Here is a 25,182-nt window from a genome sequence, read left to right as displayed (position 1 = left end):
TGCTTGTGATTGGTCTGTTCATATTTTCTATTTCTTCCTGGTTTAGTCTCTAAGACTTAGCTTCTCTAAGAATTTGTCCATTTCTTCCAGGTTGTCCATTTTATTGACATATAGTTGCTTGTAGTCATCTCTCATGATCCTTTTTCTTTCTGCAGTGTCAGTTGTTACCTCTCCTTTTTCATTTCTACGTCTACTGATTTGAGTCTTCTCCCTTTTTTTCTTGATGAGTCTGGCTAATGGTTTATCAATTTTGTTTATCTTCTCAAAGATCCGGTTTTTAGTTTTACTGATCTTTGCTATAGTTTCCTTCATTTCTTTTTCATTTATTTCTGATCTGATCTTTATGATTTCTTTCCTTTTGCTAACTTTGGGGTTTTTTTGTTCTTCTTTCTCTAATTGCCTTAGGTGTATGGTTAGGTTGTTTATTTGAGACGTTTCTTGTTTCTTGAGGTAAGCTTGTATAGCTATAAACTTCCCTCTTAGAACTGCTTTTGCTGTATCCCATCGGTTTTGGGTCTTCGTGCTTTCATTGTCATTTTTTTCTAGTATTTTTTGATTTCCTCTTTGATTTATTCAGTGATCTCTTGGTTATTAAGTAGTGTATTGCTTAGTCTCCATGTGTTTGTATTTTTTACAGATTTTTTCCTGTAATTGATATCTAGTCTCATAGCATTGTGGTAAGAAAAGATACTTGATATGATTTCAATTTTCTTAAATTTACCAAGGCTTGATTTGTGACCCAAGATATGATCTATCCTGGAGAATGTTCCATTAGCACTTGAGAAGAATGTGTATTCTGTTGTTTTTGGATGGAATACCCTATAAATATCAATTAAGTCCATCTTGTTTAATGTATCACTTAAAGCTTGTGTTTTCTTATTTATTTTCATTTTGGATGATCTGTCCATTGGTGAAAGTGGGGTGTTAAAGTCCCCTACTATGATTCTGTTACTGTCAATTTCCCCTTTTATGGCTGTTAGTATTGACCTTATGTATTGAGGTGCTCCTATGTTGGGTGCATAAATATTTACAATTGTTATATCTTCTTCTTGGATTGATTCCTTGATCATTATGTAGTGTCCCTCTTTGTCTCTTGTAATAGTCTTTGTTTGAAAGTCTATTTTGTCTGATATGAGAATTGCTACTCCAGCTTTCTTTTGATTTCCATTTGCATGGAATATCTTTTTCCATCCTCTCACTTTCAGTCCGTATGTGTCCCTAGGTATGAAGTGGGTCTCTTGTAGACAGCATATACACGGGTCTTGTTTTTGTATCCATTCATCCAGTCTATGTGTTTTGGTTGGAGCATTTAATCCATTTACATTTAAGGTAATTATCGATATGTATGTTCCTATTCGCATTTTCTTAATTGTTTTGGGTTTGTTATTGTAGGTCTTTTGCTTCTCTTGTGTTTCCTGCCTAGAGAAGTTCCTTTAGCATTTGTTGTAAAGCTGGTTTGGTGGTGCTGAACTCTCTCAGTTTTTGCTTGCCTGTTAGGGTTTTAATTTCTCCCTCATATCTGAACGAGATCCTTGCTGGGTAGAGTAATCTTGGTTGTAGGTTTTTCTCCTTCATCACTTTGAATATGTCCTGCCACTCCCTTCTGGATTGTAGAGTTTCTACTGAAAGATCAGCTGTTAACCTTATGGGGATTCCCTTCTGTGTTATTTGTTGTTTTTCCCTTGCTGCTTTTAATATTTTTTCTTAGTATTTAATTTTTGATAGTTTGATTAGTATGTGTCCTGGCGTGTTTCTCCTTGGATTTATCCTGTATGGGACTCTCTGTGCTTCCTGGGCTTGATAGACTATTTCCTTTCCCATATTAGGGAAGTTTTCAACTATAATCTCTTCACATATTTTCTCAGTCCCTTTCTTTTTCTCTTCTTCTTCTGGGATCCCTATAATTTGAATGTTCGTGCGTTTAATGTTGTGCCAGAGGTCTCTGAGACTGTCCTCAATTCTTTTTTCTTTATTCTGCTCTGCAGTAGTTATTTCCAATATTTTATCTTCCAGGTTACTTATCCGTTCTTCTGCCTTAGTTATTCTGCTATTTATCCCTTCTAGAAAATTTTTAATCTCTTTTATTGTGTTGTTCATCACTGTTTGTTTGCTCTTTAGATCTTCTAGGTCCTTGTTAAACATTTCTTGTATTTTCTCCATTCTATTTCCAAGATTTTGGATCATCTTTACTATCATTATTCTGAATTCTTTTTCAGGTAGACTGCCTATTTCCTCTTCATTTGTTAGGTCTGGTGGGTTTTTGCCTGGCTCCTTCATCTGCTGTGTGTTTGTCTGTCTTCTCATTTTGCTTAACTTACTGTGTTTGGGGTCTCCTTTTCGCAGGCTGCAGGTTTGTAGTTCCCATTGTTTTTGGTTTGTGTCCCCAGTGGCTAAGGTTGGTTCAGTGGATTGTGTAGGCTTCCTGGTGGAGGGGACTTGTGCCAGTGTTCTGTTGGATGTGGCTGGATCTTGTCTTTCTGGTGGGCAGGTCCTCATCTGGTGGTGTGTTTTGGGGGTATCTGTGGCCTTTTGAGGATTTTAGGCAACCTCTCTGCTAATGGATGTGGTTGTGTTCCTGTCTTGCTAGTTGTTTGGCATAGGGTGTCCAGCACTGTAGCTTGCTGGTCGTTGAGTGGAGCTGGGTCCTGGTGTTGAGATGGAGATCTCTGGGAGATTTTCACCTTTTGATATTATGTACAGCTGGGAGGTCTCTTGTGGACTAGTTTCCTGGACTTGGCTCTCCCACCTCAGAGGCACAGCCCTGATGCCTGGCTGGAGCACTAAGAGCCTGTCATCCACATGGTCATGTGGCTGTAGGTAGGAGGCCTCAGTTCCTTGCCACACGGATCTCTCTTAGGGCTGCTTGAGTGTCCTCATGACATGGCAGCTGGCTTACCCCAGGATGAGTGATCCGGCCCGTGGTCCCCAGGACTGTCGCAGCTTTGGCTGCTCAGGCACCTCCAGAGCCAGCAGCCTCAGTGAGGTCGCCCTCCCCTCGGGCTCCGGGGCAGTTCAGTGACAGTGGAGGGAAGACATCCCGAGCCAGGAGTTCACTTATTGTCATCTTACTAAGTTTTCAGTTACTTGCCCAAGACATCAAGCTAATTAGTAATATAATTAAAGGCAAAAACTCCAAAGCTTAAGATCTTTCAATTGGAGCACACTGCCTTCAAAGGGATTTAAAAAAAAAAAAGGAAAACGATCTACTTTTATTAGAGTCGAGCATGGTTAAAATAAAGCATCACTATTTAAACTTAAATCACTTGATATTGTTTAATTTTTGAGGAAAAATAAATTGTCATTGTTTATGGTTACCTTCAACCTTTTAATTTGAAAATTGGTGCCTCATCTCTATTATTCCTTTCTTCTACGTACTTCTGTCTCCTGATATGTTAAATTTCTGACCATTATTTCTTCATTATAGCTTTGCATGTGTGATTCTCTGCTTAGAATGGCTCTGCTGTTTCCTTCAACTTCAGAAATACTATTTATCCCTCTTGATGTACTTTGTGGGTTACCTCTCTGGGAAAGAGTTTCTCTTCCTTAGTCAGAAAGAAGTAGACCCTACTGTCTATTTCCACAGCACTTTCTGAATCTTCTGTGGCCCTGGTTTTCCTTCATATTAACATTGCTTATTTACCCCCTCTCCTCTACGGTGAGCATGTGGAGTGTATGGCTTGAGCCTTGTAATACTTTTTACCTGTCAGTGCCTAGTATATAGCAGCAATACAATAACCTTTTGTTGAAAGCAAAAACAATCCCATATTTACTGAATTTAGTAAGAATACCGCAGCATTTTAAAAAGCTATTTCCCAGCATATGGCTACCTCAGATTGCATACATTCAAGGTGGAGGAGAATACAAGGACAGAGTCTGTTTTGTACAAAGTCACATAAATAGAACACTGTTTACTAAATCATAAAAATACATAAGCATTCACCTTAAACTGAATGATGACTGATAGTGTTCAGAGGCAAAGCCTTTACTAATAAAATATCTTTAGTTATTTTAGCCTTCATTTATTAGTGCAGTGTCTATGAATATAAGTTTCAAAAATTAAAATATAAAAATATTTTCTTAGTCATAAAAAAGAATGAAATTTTGATATATGCTATAATATGGATAGAACTTGAGAACTTTATTCTTAGTGAAATAAGCCCAACACAGAAGGACAAATATCATATGATTCCATTTACATGAAGTTCCTAGAATAGGCAAATTCATAAATATAGAAAGTAGAACAGCAAGCAGGAAGGGTGAGCTACTGTCTGTTAAGTACAGAGTTTTAGTTGGAGATGATGAAAATGGTTTGGATATAAATAGTCCTGGGGGTTACACAACACTGTGAATGTATTTAATGCCAATGAATTGTACACTTACAAAAAGTAAAAATGATAAATATTACATTATATATATTTTACCACAATAATAAAAAGAAGAATAAGACAAAATGAAACAATTTTGATAAACAAAAGTAGTCAAAAAATAATTTATAATCCCCTCATCTAAAGAAAACTAGTTACATTCTGACATAAAAATTTTTCTGTACCTTTATAGATTTAATAAGAAAATGGAATTATACACTGTATATGAATTTTTATTAAACATTTTTCCAAGTCATTGAAAAAAGTAAGGTTAATAATGATGTATTCAGACTAGGTGGTATCAGCAGACCTGCACCATAGGAAATGTTAAAGGAAGTTCTTCAGGTAGAAGGAAAATAACACATGATTAAAACTCTGGATCCACACAAAAGGAATGAAGAGTGTCAGTAAAGGTAAATATGAAAGACTTGTCCTCTCAGTTTTTCTCATAAAACTCAAGAACTCACTTTGAGTATGTAAAACCAAAAATATATAAAACTATTTAACCCATCAAAAAAATGTATTTTTTATAGCTTTTGATATTTAACTTTTTGTCGTTTTGTGTTAGACATACATTATGAGAAACTTATTTTTAAGTTTAAAAGCTTTACTGAACATAGACACAAAAATACTCAACAAGATACTAGCAAACCAAATCCAAAAATACATTAAAAGGATCCTACACCATGATCAAGTGGGATTTATCCCAGGGGTACAATGATTCTTTGATATCTGCAAATCAGTGTGATACACCACATTAACAAACTGAAGAATAAAAACCATATGATTATCTCAAAAGATGCAGAAAAAGCTTTTGACAAAATTCAACACCAATTTATGATAAAAGCTCTCCAGAAAGTGGGAATAGAAGGAACTTACCTCAACATAAAGAGGCCATATATGACAAACCCACAGCTAACATGATTTTCAATGGTGAAAAGCTAAAAGCATTTCCTCTAAGATCAGGAAGAAGGCAAGGATGTCCATTTTCACCACTTTTATTCAACAAAGTTTTGGAAGTACTAGCCTTGGCAATCAGAGAAGAAAAAGAAATAAAAGGAATCCAAATTGGAAAAGAAGAAGTAAAATTGACACTGTTTGCAGATGACATGATACTATACATAGAAAATCCTAAATGCTACCAGAAAACTACTAGAGCTCATCAATGAATTTGGTAAAGTTGCAGGACACAAAATTAATACACAGAAATCTCTTGCATTCCTATACACTAACAACAAAAGATCAGAAAGAGAAATTAAGGAAACAATCCTATTTACCATCGTATCAAAAAGAATAAAAATACCTAGGAATAAACTTACCTAAGGAGACAAAAGACCTCTACTCTGAAAACTTTAAGACACTGAAGAAAGAAATCAGAGATGACATAAACAGATGGAAGGATATACCATGTTCTTGGAGTGGAAAAATCAACATCAAATGATTATACTACTCAAGTCAATCTACAGATTCAATACAATCCCTATCAAGTTACCAATGGTGTTTTTCACAGAATGAGAAAAAAATTTTTAAATTTATATGGAAACACAGAAGACCCGAGCAGTCAAAGCAATCCTCAGAAAGAAAAACAAAGCTGGAGGAATCAGGCGTCCTGACTTCAGACTATACTACAAAGCTACAGTCATCAAAACAGTATGATACTGGGACTTCCCTGGCAGTCCAGTGGTTAAGACTCTGCTTCCACTACAGGCAGCATGGGTTCGATCCCCGGTCCGGGAACTAAGATCCACATGCTGTGCAGTGTGGCCCAAAAAAAAGCAAACAAACAAACAAACAACAGTATGTACTGACACAAAAACAGAAATATAGCTCAATGGAACATAATGGAAAGCCCAGAAATAAACCCATGCACCTATAGTCAATTAATCTATGACAAAGGAGGCAAGAATATACAATGGAGAAAAGGCAGTCTCTTCATTAAGTGGTGCTTGGAAAACTGGACAGCTACACATAAAAGAATGAAACTAGAACATTCTCTAACACCATACACTAAAATAAACTCAAAATGAATCAAAGATCTAAATATAAGGCCAGACACTATAAAACCCTTAAAGGAAAACATAGGCAAAACACTCTGACTTAAATTACAGCAATATCTTTTTAGATCCACCTCCTAGAGTCATGAAAATAAAAACAAAAATATACAAATGGGACCTAATTAAACTTAAAAGCTTTTGCACAGCAAAGGAAACCATAAACAAATGAAAAGACAACCCATGGAATGGGGGAAAATAGTTGCAAAAGAAGCGACTGACAAGGGATTAATCTCCAAAATACACAAACAGTTCATGCAGCTCTATGTTAATAAAAGAAACAAGTAACCCAATCAAAAAATTGGCAGAAGATCTAAATAGACATTTCTCCAAAGAAGACATACAGGTGGCCAAAAAGTACATGAAAAGATGCTCAACAACACTAGTTATCAGAGAAATGCAAATCAAAACTACAATGAGGTATCACCTCACACCGGTCAGAAATGGCCATCATCAAAATATCTGCTAACAATAAATGCTGGAGAGGGTGTGGAGAAAAGGGAACCGTCCTACACTGTTGGTGGGAATCTAAATTGGTACAACCACTATGAAGAACAGTATGGAGATGCCTTAAAAAACTAAAAATAGAGCTACCATATGATCCAGCAATCCCACTCCTGGGCATACATCAGGAGAAAACCATAATTCCAAAGGATACATGCACCCCAATATTCATTGCAGCACTACTTACAATAGCCAAGACATGGAAGCAACCTAAGTGTCCACTGACAGAGGAATGGATAAAGAAGATGCGGTACATGTATACAATGGCATATTACTCAGCCATAAAAAAATGAATGAAATAATGCCATTTACAGCAACATGGATGGACCTAGAGAATATGTGGAATCTAATTCTACAAAAAAAGAGATACAAATTAACTTATTTACCAAACAGAAACAGACTTACAGATATCAAAAATAAACTTATGGTTACCAAAGGGGAAATGTGGAGGGAGGGATAAATCAGGAGCTTGGGATGAACACACACACACTACTGTATATAAGATAGATAACCAACAAGGACCTACCGTATAGCACAGAGAACTCCACTCAGTATTCTGTGATAATCTATATGAGAAAAGAATCTTAAAAAAGAATGAATATATGTGTTTGTATAACTGAATCATTTTGCTGTATACTTGAAACTAACAACATTGTAAATCAACTATACCCCCAATAAAATTAAAATATAAAATAAAAGTGTATTTGTGAGATCACAAATACAATACAATTACATTACCAAATTGTTTTTCTTAGGAAAGTTCACCCTTAATTTTGAACGTGACCTACACGACCCACTCTACTAGTTTGGAGTATAAAGTATAAAGATGATTCAGTTAACCATTTGAAGCCCTACATTTCTAAAGCTGTAAACAATTCAAGAGCTGTGGTATCTCCTTGAGTCTTAAGTTGCCCCTCACAATTTCTCCTAAAACCATCAAGGCAAAACTTCAACTGGGCAAATTTGAAAAAAAAAAAAATCAAAGCCTTTGATTTTACTCATTTGTAAAATCTAAAATTCCAAAATTCTGTAACCAACCTTGAAATTCTGATTCTGAAGGAAAGGAGGATAAAAGTCTAATAAACCAAATAATATAATATGAAAAAAAAAAAAAGCTTTACAGAAATGTTTCTTTTTGAAACAGGATGGATTTTAAGAGGAAATTGCAAAGTGTCTGAAATTCACTCAGTTAAAAGCAAAATTCACTTAAACATTTTGTGCATAACACTGTGTGACAATACTATACTGGAAAAATCTTAGGTCTTTCAAAATAAAATTTCCATTTCTTAAAAAAGATAAGCCCAAGTGTCCTTCACAGACACACAAAAAAGCACGTGCACACACACACACTTACACACATACACATTTACACAGCTTGAATTGTAAGAGGGGATGTGAGATTCAGGGTAAAAAGAAGAGCAAAGGAATTTCGAGTCATCGGAGTCCAGAAAGATCTCTGCCTGACAACAAAGAATGAACCTATTTAGATTGTAGGTAATTTTCTCTTTCCTCATGGTAGAGATCAGATGGGTATGTGTGGTATAGTGTATTAAACCAACACACATAGGAGAAGTTGCCAAATACATCCAACTGCAACTAAATGGGATACTTTTTGCGCAACAGAATTCAACATCCCTCTTCACTGTTTCAGCCAAAACATCCCTGTTAACTTACTTCTATAATAGAGACTGGCAATCCACCCTGATAGTGATTTAGAATGGTACCCATAAATTTCCTTGCTTTCAATGCTATTTGACAGGTCTGGGACTCTTTATACTTTGGTTCCAATATTGATTCAAGTTATCAATCATACATTATTTAATTGAAAAATAAAGACATTTTAACTTCATTTCTTTGTTTTACTGTGAAGAGGGTGGCAAGGTTTACATAGTCTGTATGTAAATCAACTTCACTGGCCACGAAGAAAATGTGATTAGTATTACCCAAGGTAAACAAAACCCTTATGCTAATGCCTAATCATGTGGGAAATATTTGCAGCTGCTGCACAATTAGTTTTTCAAAATAATGAGCTGATAAATAGGAGCTTAAGGGATTCATCTATTTCCATTATTCTAATATCTCCTCCAACTAAAACCTAAAATCCCCACCTAAAATTCCTTGACCCAGGGAACGTATTGCTATCTTTTACTCCGAAGACTGGGACCTGGTAATACTCTAGAATCCCTTGGCAAGTGACCAGGCAATCAAGGGCTCTGGCGTTTATCACCTAAACTGAGAAGGAATCATACATTTAAAATGATATCTTTAGTAGGTCTGTGTCTTTATTCCCATCTTGCCCCTAGGTTCTTCATGACTTTTTTTTTCGATTCCATATGGGGAGGGGAAAGGGTAAGCTGGGACAAAGTGAGAGAGTGTCATGGACATATATACACTACCAAACATAAAATAGCTAGCTAGTGGGAAGCAGCCGCATAGCACAGGGAGATCAGCTCGGTGCTTTGTGACCACCTAGAGGGGTGGGATAGGGAGGGTGGGAGGGAGATGCAAGAGGGAGGAGATATGGTGATATATGTATATGTATAACTGATTCACTTTGTTATACAGCAGAAACTAACACACCACTGTAAAGCAATTATACTCCAATAAAGATGTTTAAAAAATAAAAATAAAAAATAAAAGGATATCTTAAAAATAAATTCATTCCACTCTATAAATATTTGAAGGTTAAAGACTCAACATATTACAATTTCAACTATTTCACCAAAAATAAGGAAACACTACTCCTCTAGCTTTCCATCAGTACCAGAACAAAAGGATCTAAAATCTTCAATACCTTTCTCTCACTCTTTCAGCTAATCAGGCACAAAAAGTCATCCTCAATAACTTTGAAATGTTACTTTCCTGATGAAAACAAACACTAAATATTAGAATTGGAAGGGGATAATTTTTCTATAGAGTATGTAATTTAAGATTAGTTCAGTATCCCTATTTATAAATACCTAAGTCATGGGATCTCTCAGATTCAGTGATGCAGATGAATGACTAAAAGGAGAATCAAGAAATAAGCTAACTCCTTATCATCAGAATGGGGAATGAGCAGGTAAAAAACAGAATGGAAGGAGAAGCAGAAGAGTAACATGTCTCATACCAGACAGCTACTTAGTATTATGTCACAGCCACTCAGATATACTAGGATTCTACTCTGTCTGTTTTATCTTTCAAGGATAATGATTCAATATAACACTTGAGTCTATTTCTTGTGTTATCAAAATTGTATATCTTGACTTTCTACAAATTCATTTTAAGAAATAAACTCCCCTATATTTCCCTCCAGTTTTCCTCTTCTATATCCATCATAAAATTGTCACCTATAATACCTCTGTCATTGAAAAAGACCATATTATTTTTGTTATTTTCATAACATTCATTAAACCTTCTGTACTTTTTCAGTAGTTTTACTTAGATAATTTAAAAACTTAACAGTGATTTTAATTATGGTTACATAATTATTTTTCTCCACATAATTGTTTAGTATAATTCAACACAGAGAGGAATGGAAGCCTGAGTCAAAACAGTTTACTTCAAAAGAAAATGTCAAACTAATGACCTTTTAGAGACTATTTGTATTGAAATAATCTTGCAATACCATACTATAGTTTTGTTTTATACTTTGATCACAATTTTCTTGTAAAGACTTGGGGTTTTTTTCTCCTTTTAAAAATTTTTATTGGTAAAGACTTAACCAGAACACTAAGATTATGTATCCTCTTGATCATACCAAATATTATCTAAAATCTTCTTTCTTCCTGAAAATGTCCTTTATTAATCCCTCTAATTTGGGTTTAGACCTGGATTTGGCTATTATGAGTTCATTCCCTACCATATTTCTTAATATTTTCAGTGGTATTTAGGAAATAGGGTGTTTTCTTATGAAATGCATGCCAGGTTCTGAAAAATGCATATTTTCCTCATGTGGAAGATAGCTTCCAAATGATCTCTTCTAATTCCCTTCACAACTTCTGCCTTTTGCTATGAGAATGCCCTTGCTGGCAGACAGCCTTCTTGAGCGAGTCTCAAAATGGCTTGAAATCACCAAAATGGCTCAAAATTGGTTCCCTTTTACCTGTGCTCTTTTCACACAGAAAACTCATAAAGTTACTATGTGCTCATGTGTGTGTAAATTAGAACTCAAAATCCCACTTCTGGCAACAGCACCTTATCAGCACCTACACATGGGGGCTGCCGAGCTCCTAATGAGGACCACTGCACTCCATCAGTGTCAACATATTAGAGGTGTGCGATTTGCATATACATGAAATCTTAGCCAAAAGGGTGTGGATAGCAGAGACAGCATGTGTACAAATAATATCTATGAGTCTCTGGCTAGAAGCCCTGGACCTTGCTCTTTTTGGAGCTCTCATACTGGATTCAATCCACAGTGATGGCCTAAGCATCTGTCACAGAGAGAAAGAATTAGTACCTGTAAGGCAACTAATGGACCGTTATAAACATCCTCTAAAGGTTAAAGCATTATGGCCTTCTTTCCACATTTTCTTTCTTTCAATTTTTTTTTTTTTGGTGGGAAGGGTAGATAAGGGTTTTATTTTTAGTTGAATGACTGATCTATGTAATTGCTGAAAGAGGGGGAGCTTTATTTCTTGGTCTTTTCTGCCTTGAATAGACTTTTTTTTATTGAAGTATAGTTGATTTACAATGTTGTGTTACTTTCAGGTGTACAGCAAAGTGATTCAATTATACATTATTTATAAATATATATACACATATATGTGTATAAATATTCTTTTCCAGATTCTTTTCCATTATAGGTTATTACAAGCTATTGAGTATAGTTCCCTGTGCTATACAGTATGTCCTTGTTGATTATCTAGTTTATATATAGTAGTGTGTATCTATTAATCCCAAGCTCCTAATTTATCCCCGCCCCCCTCACTTTCCTCTTTGGTAACCATAAGTCTGTTTTCTATGTCTGTGAGTCTGTTTTATAAATAAATTCATTTGTATCAGTTTTTTAAATTCCACATATAAGTGATATCATATGATATTTTTCTGTCTGGCTTACTTCACTTAGTATGATAATCTCTATAAGTCCATCCATGCTGCTGCAAATGGCATTGCTTCATTGAATAGAGTTTTGATGATTTCTTCCTTCTTGGTCTGGAGCTATTCTTCCCAGAACTTGTGTGCTCCCTTGGTCTGAGACCCGAAGCCCTCAGCCTGGTCAGCCAGGAGCTTCTTTTGGACCTTTACTGCCTTCAGCTTCTGGACATGTTCAAGAGAATTCACTTGTTTTTGAATGCATTTCCCTTCACCTTTAAGTACAGACTGTGACACAGGTAGTGATAAATCTTAGATTCACGGTATCTTCTGAGCAGCAGAATTCTCATTCTCCTCCTCCAGGGTACCTTCTCAGGCATCCTAGCACTGGCAGGACCATTTCTTTATTCATGACCGCATGCCTGTTCTCCCGGTGGCCAAGGTGTTTTTCTGCATCAAGCCTGGGAGTGGAGATGCTTGCAGATGCTCAGTACACCCTTAATCAGCATCCAGATCTGCTGATGGGAGTTGGCACTGGAGATTTCATTGGTCTTACTGAGACCCAACCAACATTTTTACCAGAGCACAAGACATTGGAGGCAAACCTCTCCTGAAGCCTGTGTATACTCATGGCTGCAGCAGCAGCAAAAAGAAAGCCTCTTTCCCATATTCTAAAAGATTATATGTAGGTGTGGTATATGTATTAATAAGAAGATTTACTTCAGACAAATATATGGCTTAATTCTGGCTACTTTTTTGTTATGTTGAAGAATTTTATATTAAGTATGACTAATTTTAAATGTTTACCTCTCGTACTACATTATTAAGGTCAAAGGTTCCACATTATTAGACTTAATGTACCATGATCCACAAACAGAGCACTTGTAATGGTTAATTTTAAATGTCAGCTTGGCTAGGACATGGTGACCATATATTTGCTTAAACATTATTCTGGATATTTCTGTGAAGATGTTTTTTGGGTCAGATTAACATTTAAATCTGCAGACTTGGAGTAAGGCAGATGATCCTCTGATATGGGTGGGCCTCACCTAATCAGTCAAGAGCCTTACTAGCATAAAGATTGATCTCTCTTGAACAAGAAGGAATACTGCCAGCAAGCTGCCTTTGGACCTGAACTGAAACTCTTCCTGAGTCTACAGTCTGTTTGTGAATCCTAACCAACGTTAAGCTTGTAGATCAGATGTTATGCTAATGGATCTTAAATAATTGCATAAGCCAGTTCCTTAAAATCAATCCTTCCTCGACCCCTCTCTCTCTCTATATTATATATATGATATAAAGTATGTTATATATAGCATATAATACATATATAATATAAACAATATAATGATATATATAATTATATAACAATATATACATTTATAATATAAAACATACGTTATATAAAATATATATTATGCTAACATATATTAATATATAATTACATATTATATAAATTACATCCTGTTATATGTGTACATATACACATTTGGTTTGTTCTGTTCCTCTGAAGGACCCTGACTAATACACCCCTCCTTAGCTCTGAGGACTGCCAAGCTGTAAAAAGAAAAGCTTTTATGATGAACACCATAATGTGCTGTCCAGATCTCAGTTCTAAAATCAACAGTTTATGCTCCCAGCAGCTGCAAAAAGCCAGAAAGCAGCCCTCAGCTGTCAGCTGTCTTTTGGGATTAACTCACTTGAGAAAAAAATTATCTTGCCCAAGTTCTCACCTCCTTCCAGGAGCAGCCTGCCCAATGATGGATCAGTGCAGGGGTATAAAGACTCAGTCCCTTCAACTCAACTCACAGGACAACTCTGATGATCTGTCCCAGCTCTAGAGATGAGGTCTTTGTCGGGTTTGCAATGCCCAACCCTGCCTCCTTCCTCTTTCTTCCATAAGTGTTACTCCCAAGAATGATCCCTACTAAGTGGCCAGCATACTAATCTGCATCTTAGATTCCCCTTCTGAAAAAAATAAGCTGCAACAGTAGTTCTCTCTGCCCTGATATCACGTTGCATTACCTTCCTCCCAGCTCAGATCTGTGCAGAGGCTATCAGCAATCTGATCCATAAACCGATATCGGACCCAGAAACGGTATACCAATCTCCCCTTCGTGAATGCGTTCATTTCTATGGGTGATTTTCTTGATACTCTCCTTACTAGTTTGGCACAGTGGTGCAAAACCTCCCCATTCTGCTTGCCATCCCATGTGCTCCATCTGCAGTCCTCTGCATTTGGAACTGTCATCCTCTATCATGCCTCCAAAATCACAGGTATACAATTCAGGTTCTCCAAAGGGACTTCTCACTTTGCTACACTCCAGGGATGGCACCAAGAGAGCCCATGGATTGCAGCTCAGTAGTGTAACAGAAGAACAAGATTCTGCTAGCTATCTGAGCCCCTAAGAACATTTCTCTTAGAGACCTCTCTCACTTGACTTGATAGGATGAGACACCCTCTCTCCTCCCCCTTCTCTCATAGCACTTCTCTCCTTTATAAGGACTCACTGAAAGATTTGAGCATCAAATGATTGGAGATTATTTGTTAATCTTAGTTATCTGTTGCATCTTTATTTTATGTTCACAAATATTCTTTATGTGACTATTATTCATATGCCTGACAAGTTTGGGGCTTGTCTTTATTTGACCTGACTCAGGACTTAGTGAAAAAAGTCCAGTCTCAAGGCATTTATGGAAAACAAAGTTTGGGCGCCCCCAATTATTTGCTCCCCTTTGCATACAAAATAAATCAACATAAAGTTCTACAACATTTAATGTTGCTAAAGAGAACTGCTAGACGTCGCTGCTTCTGGAGTTGTTTTACTCAAGGGCCCAGCTGTAATTATGACCCGACACCGTAAGATGGTTAGCCAAGGTCATGGGTGCATTTATTTCCATGGATCAGGGTCCTCTATTCATAGCTAAATGGGCCCTGACATTATTTAGAAGATAGTGCAACCATTTAAGTTAACTAACCATCCTATAAAACCTAGATCTTCCGCATCTCACTGAGCCCCCAGGAGGAAGTGATCACATGAATTGTTGTTAGAGTGCTTTTTGTGGACATGGCTGAAATGAACTCGCTTATAAACTTGTACCACATGTACTTCATGAAATCAAAGCCCTCTTCCTGCCCTGTCACCAGGCAAAAGAACATCCATTATCTGTAATATGTATGCTTTAATGCTTAAACTAAGATAAAGTAATAGCCTACCTTCTTCTGGCTTCAGACTAGAGATTTTATCTCCCTCAGTAACATGGTCTAATTAAATAAATTTTATCTCTGTGCTTTAAAAAGTACCTTTTTGCTTAAATCTTTGATCATGTTGTGTTCTTCCTTTTTTGAAGTTCATTTCAATGACGCTATTCTTTAATCTTAAAATACTCTGCTTAAAAATGCTCCACCTTACTGATTAGAGTCTAAAGTTTCTTTCAAGCCATCAGTAAAATGTGTCCCAGTAGGCAGAAGTCAAATAGACAAGATCATTCAAGCATTTCTCAATTAGTTAAGGAACTTCTGATGCATCTCATTTATCGTTCTAGGTGAACGAAACAGCTCAGAAATATTTTCTTCAGGTCAAAGGGCACATTTAGCATTATAGCTAGCCAAATTTTTATATAATTAGAATAAATGGGGATTAGGGCCTTCTATTACTTTAGCTGCATATGATGAGTAGAGCTTGCTAAATCATGATCCACTGAGAAAAATAATTGAGAAGGTGACCTTGGCACATTAGGAAAGGAAGCATGGAGACTTTTGACAGCATAAAATAATACAATTACCAGTAGGCTAAAGTTGAGGGGAAAGAAGCTATAGTCATGTGGGGGAAAAAAAGGTAGCTGTGTCTCACACTTTTTACACTGTTGGGTAAAGACTTGGGGTTCTAGAATGTGGAGCATCTATTTTCAATGTTTCATGAAAAATAAAAGAAGAATTATGTGGGACAAACAAGTGGTTTGAATTAGATATTTGGCAGCTATATTTTCCATGATTATCCACAATTAAATTTCTAGAAAGCAGAGCCCTCAGGTTAATAATAATACCAGTCATGGCTGTGGGACTGAATAAGAGAGAAATGTTTTAGAAGGTTAGGTTTAATTTATCAGTTGCACAGTAAATTTCATGCATCTATGTCTGAGTGGAGCTAGGCACATCTAGATTAAAATTTCTTTTCCATTATTACTAGCTGGATGATCTTGGCCAAAATACTCACCTCTCTTGGCTGGTTTCCTAATGTGCAAAATGGGGTCAATATTGTTGGATTTTTAAAAAGATTGAATGAGAAAATACATATAAAACAGTTCTACACCCAGCATGTAATAAATGCTAATAAATTTGAAGATATTTCATTAGTAATTTTTAGAATATGAATCGTTGAGATTAGATTGAATTTCCAGGAGTACTTTAAGTCTAACAACCCTGCAAGAATGTCTTAAATTATATGGTGAAATCCAAAGCAAGAAAGAAGCAGAGTTTTTAGTCTTCTACGCATCTCCCCTCATCTTCCCATCCCCATCTTCTATGATAACTTCTGGTGGCTTTTTTGGAAATTCTTCTCTCTCAGGAACTCAAACGTTTCATAATCATGTGTTCTAAAAATTTCACTGTAATTTTTGTTAGAAGTGCATATAAAATGATGTAAGTATCTCGAAAATTCTGTTGGGCAACTCAGTTTTGTTCTAATCACCCATTCGGAAATTCACTTGTCCCTGTAGACACACGGTATTTGAGAGATGGTACAGCAGACAGTGGACACTAACACCTGTCACCAGAACAGCACTTGATCCACATACGAGCCAGGCATGCACAGAACCAGGGACAAGCAGCAGTCCTGACAGATCACTTCATTTCTAATTATTAAATGTTTATTTATTCTTTAATAAACAAACATTTGCCTGGTTAGTCCCACACAAGAATATGGTCACTCAAAACAAATGTTCTGATTAAAAACTGCATTGAAAAACACAAAGAAACAAAAAAAAACTGCACTGAGCAAATTTGATTAAACCATGAGACACATCAGATTACTAGGACTTGTTTCAAATTTTTTCCATTTTTCTTTTATTTAAAACTCACACAGGATCAAAGACTTAAACATAAGACATGACACCATAAAACTGCTAGAAGAGATCATAGGCAAAACATTCTCTGACATAAATTGTACCAATGTTTTCTTAGGTCTCCCAAGGCAATAGAAATAAAAACAAAAATAAACAAATGGGCTCTAATCAAACTTACAAACTTTTGCACAGCAATGGAAACCATAAACAAGACAAAAAGACAACCTATGGAATGGGAGAAAATATTTGCAAATGATCTGACGGACAAGGGCTTAATTTCCAAAATATACAAACAGCTCATACCACCCAACAACAACAACAACAACAAAACAATTGAAAAATGGGCAGAAGACCTAAAAAGACATTTATCCAAGAAGAAATACAGATGGCCAATAGGCACATGAAAAGATGCTCAGGGCTTCCCTGGTGGCGCAGTGGCTGAGAATCTGCCTGCCAATGCAGGGGACACGGGTTCGAGCCCTGGTCTGGGAAGATCCCACATGCCGCAGAGCAGCTAGGCCCGTGAGCCACAATTACTGAGCCACAATTACTGAGCCTGTCCGTCTGGAGCCTGTGCTCCGCAACAAGAGAAGCCATGATAGTGAAAGGCCCGTGCATCGCAATGAAGAGTGGCCCCCACTTGCCGCAACTGGAGAAAGCCCTCGCACAGAAACGAAGACCCAGCACAGCCATATATAAATAAATAAATAAAAATAAATAATTAAAAAAAAAAAGTGAATGGGAAAATTCCTCTAAAAAAAAAAAAAGAAAAAAAAAAAAGAAAAGATGCTCAACATCACTAATTATTAGAGAAATGCAAATCAAGACTACAATGAGGTACCACTCCACACCAGTCAGAATGGCCATCATTAAAAACTCTACACAACATCACTAATCATTAGAGAAATGCAAATCAAAACTACAATGAGGTATCATCTCACACCAGTCAGAATGGCATCATCAAAAAATCTACAAACAATAAGTCCTGGAGAGGGTGTGGAAAAAAGGGAACACTCTTGCACTGTTGGTGGGAATGTAAATTGATACAGCCACTGTGGAGAACAGTATGGAGGTTCCTTAAAAAACTAAAAATAGAACTACCATACGACCCAGCAATCCCACTACTGGGCATATACCCTGAGAAAACCATTATTCAAAAAGAGTCATGTACCAAAATGTTCATTGCAGCTCTATTTACAATAGCCAGGACATGGAAGCAACCTAAGTGTCCATCGACAGATGAATGGATAAAGAAGACGTGGCACATATATACAATGGAATATTACTCAGCCATAAAAAGAAATGAAATTGAGTTATTTGTAGTAAGGTGGATGGACCTAGAGTCTGTCATACAGAGTGAAGTAAGTCAGAAAGAGAAAAACAAATACTGTATGCTAACACATATATATGGAATCTAAAAAACAAAACAAAACAAAAATAGTCATGAAGAACCTAGGGGCAAGATGGGAATAAAGACACAGACCTACTAGAGAATGGACTTGAGGATACGGGGAGGGGGAAGGGTAAAATGGGACAAAGTGAGAGAGTGGCATGGACATATATACACTACCAAATGTAAAATAGCTAGCTAGTGGGAAGCAGCCGCATAGCACAGGGAGATCAGCTCAGTGCTTTGTGACCACCTAGAGGGATGGGATAGGTAGGGTGGGAGGGAGGGAGACGCAAGACGGAAGAGATATGGGGACATATGTATATGTATAACTGATTCACTTTGTTATAAAGCAGAAACTAACACACCATTGTAAAGCAATTATACTCCAATAGAGATGTTTAAAAAAAAAAAACTCTACAAATGACAAATGCTGGAGAGGATGTGGAGAAAAGGGAACCCTCCTACACTGTTGGTGAGAATGTAAATTGTTACAGCCACTGTGGAAAACAGCATGGAGGTTCCTCAGAAAACTAAAAATAGAATTACCATATGATCCAGCAATCCCACTCCTGGGCATATATCCAGACAAAACTCTAATCCAAAAAGACATGCATCCCTATGTTCATAGCAGCACTATTCACAATAGCCAAGACTTGGAAACAACTTAGATGTCCATCAGCAGATGAATGGATAAAAAAGATGTGGTACATATACACAATGGAATACTACTCAGCCATAATAAAGAACAAAATAATGCCATTTGCAGCAACATGGATGCAACTAGAGATTATCATACTAAGCGAAGTTAAGTCAGAAAGAAAAAGACAAATACCATATGATGTCACTTATATGTGGAATCTGAAATATGACACAAATGAACCTATCTACAAAACAGAAATAGACTCACAGACATAGAGAACAGACTTGTGGTTGCCAAGGGGGAGGTCGGTGGGGGAGAGATGAAGTGGGAGGTTGGGGTGAGCAGATGTGAGCTTTTATGTATGCAATGAATAAACAACAAGTCCTACTGTATAGCACAGAGAACTATATTCAGTATCCTGTGATAAACCATAATGAAAAAGAATTTAAAAAAAAGAATGTATATCTATATATATCTGAATTACTTTGCTGTACAGCAGAAATTAACACAACATTGTAAATCAACTCTACTTCAATAAAAACAATTTTTAAAAAACCTCACAGATCCATAAAGAAAAACATGATTGTTTTCTACTGTATAGGAACTCAAAGAAAATTTAAGCTTTTTAAATCATTACACAGAAGAAACACCAAATATATTTGATGAAGAATACTTGTAAATTACTCAGGAACTAGGAAATGACCCAAAAAATGGTTTATGTGAATAGACATAAAGATCAAAATACTATTATTAATTATAATCTATATTTTAAACTTGGGAATATTTTATTTATTGAAGCATTACTTACCTTTTATATCATTTTACTCATAGATAACACTTCTGATGAGTTGGAACATGAGCTGTAATTATGAAGCTATTACACGCAATAGAATTGTTAAGCACCAACAAAGCACAGGCAAGAACCTATTCAAGGTTCCAGTTTGAAGCTAAAAACTAAGATTTTTCAGGAAGTGAGAAGATGGGACTTCGGTTCAAAAACCTATGTCACCAATTCTTTAATAACACTTTTTTATAGAACAGATACTAAGTGAAATATTACCTAAAGGACCATTTCTTAACAGAAAAATTAAGTGACTTCAAGATCAAACATACTCAATTTATATCCAAAGTCAATGCTCAGGGGGCAGAGTAAATGTAATGCCGTGTACTAGCACTGAAGTCACCTGCAATTCTGCTTGCTAAGGTTAACTGGTTGAATGCTAAGCTTTCCAGTTTCTAGCATGAAACATCATTTTAGTAAACCCTATGTCAGGAATTTGGAATTCTATATACTAAGAATATAGAATTTGGAATATAGAATTTGGAATTCTATATACTAAGCAGAGTAGTCTTTGTTTACTTGAGTACAAAAGAAATGCTCTAAACTAAAGTCATCTGAAGACTACAAAATAACTTGCCTTTGCAATGTACTCTAATCCTAAACATCTACAATTCCCAGAGTCCACTTAACAATGCTTTGATTGCATTGTACCATCTCTGTGGTCACTGCTGGATGCATCTGGCCTCAACTGAGATTTGAAGAAATGAAATCAAAGCACGGTTTATAGTATGAAAACTGTAGGGAGAAAAAAAAAAGCTTGAACTTCTATCATAACCAGTGAAGTGAGGGCTCATAACCATTAATAATATTCTTCTGCCAGGAATCTGTTCGTTTGCTTTGTTCCGCTCCCTTAGCTCACTTTCTGTTACTGTCTTTTACTTTTACCCTATACTTTTTTTTTTCCTTTTCTTGCAACTTTTTAAGTCACTATCACTCTTTCCCTTTACACCTTATCTAATTTCTTACTTTTTGTTTCTGCACTTAACTCCTTTAACCTTTAATCCCCCCCCCTATTTTTTTCTTTTTGTCTGTGAGCAATAATGTTTTTATATTGATTCCCCAATTCATTGTCAGGCTTCAACCCATTTCTCTGTCTGACCCTCATTAGCTAATGAGCCCTATTCTTTTCAGTTTCCAACATATCTGAACACAAAGGCAAGTGTTAGTGAAATCAGAGAACCTAAGAGATTTGGTGCTCAGTCTAGCTACAACTTCCTGGATTAAGATGGAGAAGTTGCTTAGCCATATCAGGAAACAGATTAATAGCAGTTTTCCTTCTTATTGTACTGACACTAAGAATTACAATTACCGCCTGTAATAGAAAGTCATGTCTGCTATTAAGGAAATCCCATTCTGCTAACCACTCTGTTGCACATTTAAAGTGAGTGTGTTGTGTCTCTAGGTGCATCTGTGTGAGACAGAACAAAGAGTTCCCATGAGAATTCTCATTTTATACAACAAAGAGCTGTATTTCACATGCAAATATACCTAGTTCCTTCTGTGTTGTAACTGACAAGCCATCTGTGTACAAAGTGAAAACTATACTTACTACTATTATCACTAAGAATAATATACTGGATTTGAGACACAATGATCAAACTTTTGCAAGTATTACCTTTCTTGACCTTGGTAATAACCCTAGAAAGAGATTCTGGCTTTCTTATCTAATTTATATATGATAAACTAAGGCTTCAAGAAGCTGAGTCATTTATCTAAAGCCACACAGATTTTAGGTGTGAAAAACCACTTGACTCCAAATTTGAAGATATTAACTATTAAGACTTTGTCTCTTAATAAAATTGCTATACACACACACCCCACAGTCTATCTACAATATTGCAAATAAATCTAAACAATTTTAAATGAAATTTTCTTCTTCTTGCGCCCATGCATAGGAAATGAGGTTTCCAGCCAGTTAACTGAGGTATTTTACTTGTTATATTTAAGTAAAAAACAATTTAAGTGCCTGCTATTAGATCAATAAACTGAAGCTTTCTGATTACATCTACTATAGAGATCCACCTGTTTGCAACATGTCTTCTTTTACATTTATTGCTAAAATAACATATAAAATGTGCATAGCAGTATTCTCAGTTGGTAAAACGGCCCAGAGTCTAACAGTTTTAACTCCTCATGGGCCTGCAGTTCTCTGTTTGACCTTACACTGATGGAATATAAAAACTTTAATTTAGATAAAATTATAGTTTGTACAGATTGTACTTTTATATACGCATTACACCTTTTGAATGTTTCATCAAAATGTTACTTGAACTTAATATTCTAACTTTGAAAATGAAAATTCAGATGCAGAACAATTAAATGACCTGTGTTAAAACTACTGTAAATGATATTAATATTCGAGAAAGACTACTACAACTAAATGTTACTTGCAGAAATGTTCACCTTCTTACTTTTAAAATTAATTAATTTATTTTTTTAAAATTTTTTGGCTGTGTTGGGTCTTTGTGGCTGTGCACGGGATTTCTCTAGTTGCGGTGAGCGGCGGCTACTCTTCATTGTGGTGCGCGGGCTTCTCACTGCAGTGGCTTCTCTTGTTGCGGAGCACGGGCTCTAGGGGCACGGGCTTCAGTAGTTGGGGCACACGGGGTCTAGAGCGCAGGCTCAGTAGTTATGGCGCACGGGCTTAGTTGCTCCACGGCATGTGGGATTTTCCTGGGCCAGGGATCGAACCCATGTCCCCTGCATTGGCAGGCGTATTCTTAACCACTGTGCCACCACTTTTATAATGACAATTTTTATCAAAATAAATGATTACAAAATTATTAGAATTTGAGTTATTTTTCCCAATTCCAAATTGAAATTCCAGAATTTGCATATGGTTTGTACTCACCATTGATCTGACCTTTATACCAAAGAATCTCTTGTAGAAAATACTAAAGACAAGCATAGTAACTAGCACTTGATTTTTAGATAATTGTGTATTAAGTGTCTTTTGTAGTTGTTTTTTATTTTTAGATTTTTTTTTAGTCACCTGGCTATTAAAATTAAGATATGCTTCTACTATAAATCCTATCTTTATTAGAGATTATTTCTGCTATTGTCTTACAAGAATTCCAAATATTTTCTTTGAAGTTTTAATTATGTTTTCTTGATTACTGAAAATTCAGAAATTTTATCGCCGACTTAAAAAATATTTGAATAGTTTTAGTGTTGAAAGGTATGATATCAATCCTGATTTTTCACAAATATTATCTGCCTTAGAGTCCAGATAAAACTGATAATTTGATTTTCATATAATTTCTGGTTCAGTTTTTTAAGTACTTCTATACAGTACAATAAAATACTTTTTAAAAGAAATAAAATAATTGCAGAGGAGATAAAGTCATCACCATTTTCAGATGAAGTGATTTTATACATGATAAATCTAAAAAAACCATCTAAGAAACTGGGAGAGTTCTGTAAGAGGAGTACACACAGAAAGCAGCTGTCAGAAAATATAGTGACAACAAACTTCATATACAAAAGCAACATTAAACACCTCTTAATAAAGTTAAGAAATATGTAAAAAACTTAAATTTTTAAAAATACTTTAATAAGTGGAAAGTTTTCTTGACTGGGAAGACTCAATACTGTATATACCATTTGAATTTCCTGAAAATTATCCCACAAATTACAAGCCCAGTCAAAATATAATTTTTGTATAATTTTTGTCAAAACACAACAAGGAATTTGATACTCAATCTGAAAGAAATCAGCAAATTTAGTCAACAAAGACCCAAAGAAAGTACACCATTTGGGAAGAAACAGACTTAATTAGTAATAAAATGTATCGTTGAGTACCAGTAAGTAGAATAATATGGCATGACACAAAACTGAGAGATCAATGGGCCAAAATAGAAGGCCCAAATAGATTCAGGACATACAGAAATTTAGTATATAATAAAGATAGCAATTAAATCATAAAAAAATAGATACTTTTAAAATTACTATAGATAACTCCAAGGGAAAATAAAGCTGGATATCTGCCTCATTTCTTATTTTCAAAAAATTTAAAACATAAACATAAAAGTGTTATTATAAAATAATGTGAAAGTACTAAAAGAAAAAATACATAGTTGTAAAAAGTAATTCTGGAGTCAAGTTACCTCCTAAGAAGGCATAAATCTCAGTCACAAAAGAAAGCTCTGATACATTTATTTCAGCAACATTTCATCTTATATGGGCCTTAAGTCTTAGAAACAGATCGTTCATTCATTCATTCCTTCATTGAATAAGTATGCATGGAGCACACAATATGTTCCAGGTACTTTTCTAAATGTAAGGGATACAGCGGTGAACAGATTAGACAAAATCTTCTGCCCCATGTAGTTTTTCAATGAGTAGAAAATACATAAACAAATAAGTTAGTGAACATATCATGCCAGATGGTAATAAGTGCTATGAGAGAAAATTAAGCACAGCAAAAGTGGTAGTAACAAATATTTGTTGAATAAATGAAGTAGTCAGAGTAGGCAGTATTATCAAAGATATGAAGAAAAATGTATTTCCATATGCTATTGGTGAGAGTATTCATTGGTACAATCTTTTGGATAGGAATTTACCCAAACATAAAAGGTGCAAACCCTTTGACTTGGTAATTCTACTCTGAGATACTTACCCTACAGATATATTTGTGTGTAACTCATATACGTACAAAATATTATTTTTACAGCATTATTTGTATTAGGGGTGTGGGAAAGACCTGTAAACAACTTTAATGTTTCTCGGAGGCAATTGGTTAAATAAAATAAGAACATCCATAGAAAGGTCAACTATATACATCTGTTAAAGATAAAGTAGATTTGTTATGATAATCTGGAAAACTCTCCCAGATATAAAGCAAATAACAGAACAGCTTGTACATATTATCTCACTGGTATAAAACAAGGTGGATCCATATGTTTGTGTATATGCCTGAAAACATTCTGGAAGGATACACAAAATTACTTCTGGGGAATAGGATGGATGTTTAGAGAATGAGACAGACTCATTTTTGTTTGTGCTGCTTAAAATTTTTATTATGTGCACTGTTATTTTCATAGAAATAATTAAAAATGTTAAGCATTGAGGCAACATTGTTCATTTTGTGCAAAAAGCTGAAATGCCCTCATGACAATATTGTATTAGATTAGTGATCAAAATAAATATTGAATATGCCCTATGAGGATGGCCAGAACAAATAAATTATGCCAACAAATCCTCTACGGGTTCTAAATTATATTGGCTGGATGACTATAGCAATCACAGTAAAAGACTAATTAGCAGGGGCTTCCCTGGTGGCGCAGTGGTTGAGAATCTGCCTGCTAATG

At 35.7% G+C, this 25,182-nt stretch overlaps 1 pseudogene; it reads right to left on the bottom strand.

The window, feature by feature from the left end:
- LOC132363355 (large ribosomal subunit protein eL19-like) overlaps positions 1-12,575 on the bottom strand; it is a 73,438-nt pseudogene extending 60,863 nt beyond the window's left edge.
- Between the last annotated feature and the right edge of the window lie 12,607 nt (positions 12,576-25,182).

The sequence above is a fragment of the Balaenoptera ricei genome, chromosome 3 (assembly GCF_028023285.1).
Source record: "Balaenoptera ricei isolate mBalRic1 chromosome 3, mBalRic1.hap2, whole genome shotgun sequence".
NCBI lineage: Eukaryota > Metazoa > Chordata > Mammalia > Artiodactyla > Balaenopteridae > Balaenoptera > Balaenoptera ricei.
The sequence above is the reverse complement of the archived record's forward strand: the minus strand, read 5'-3'. Positions and strand labels throughout refer to the sequence as shown.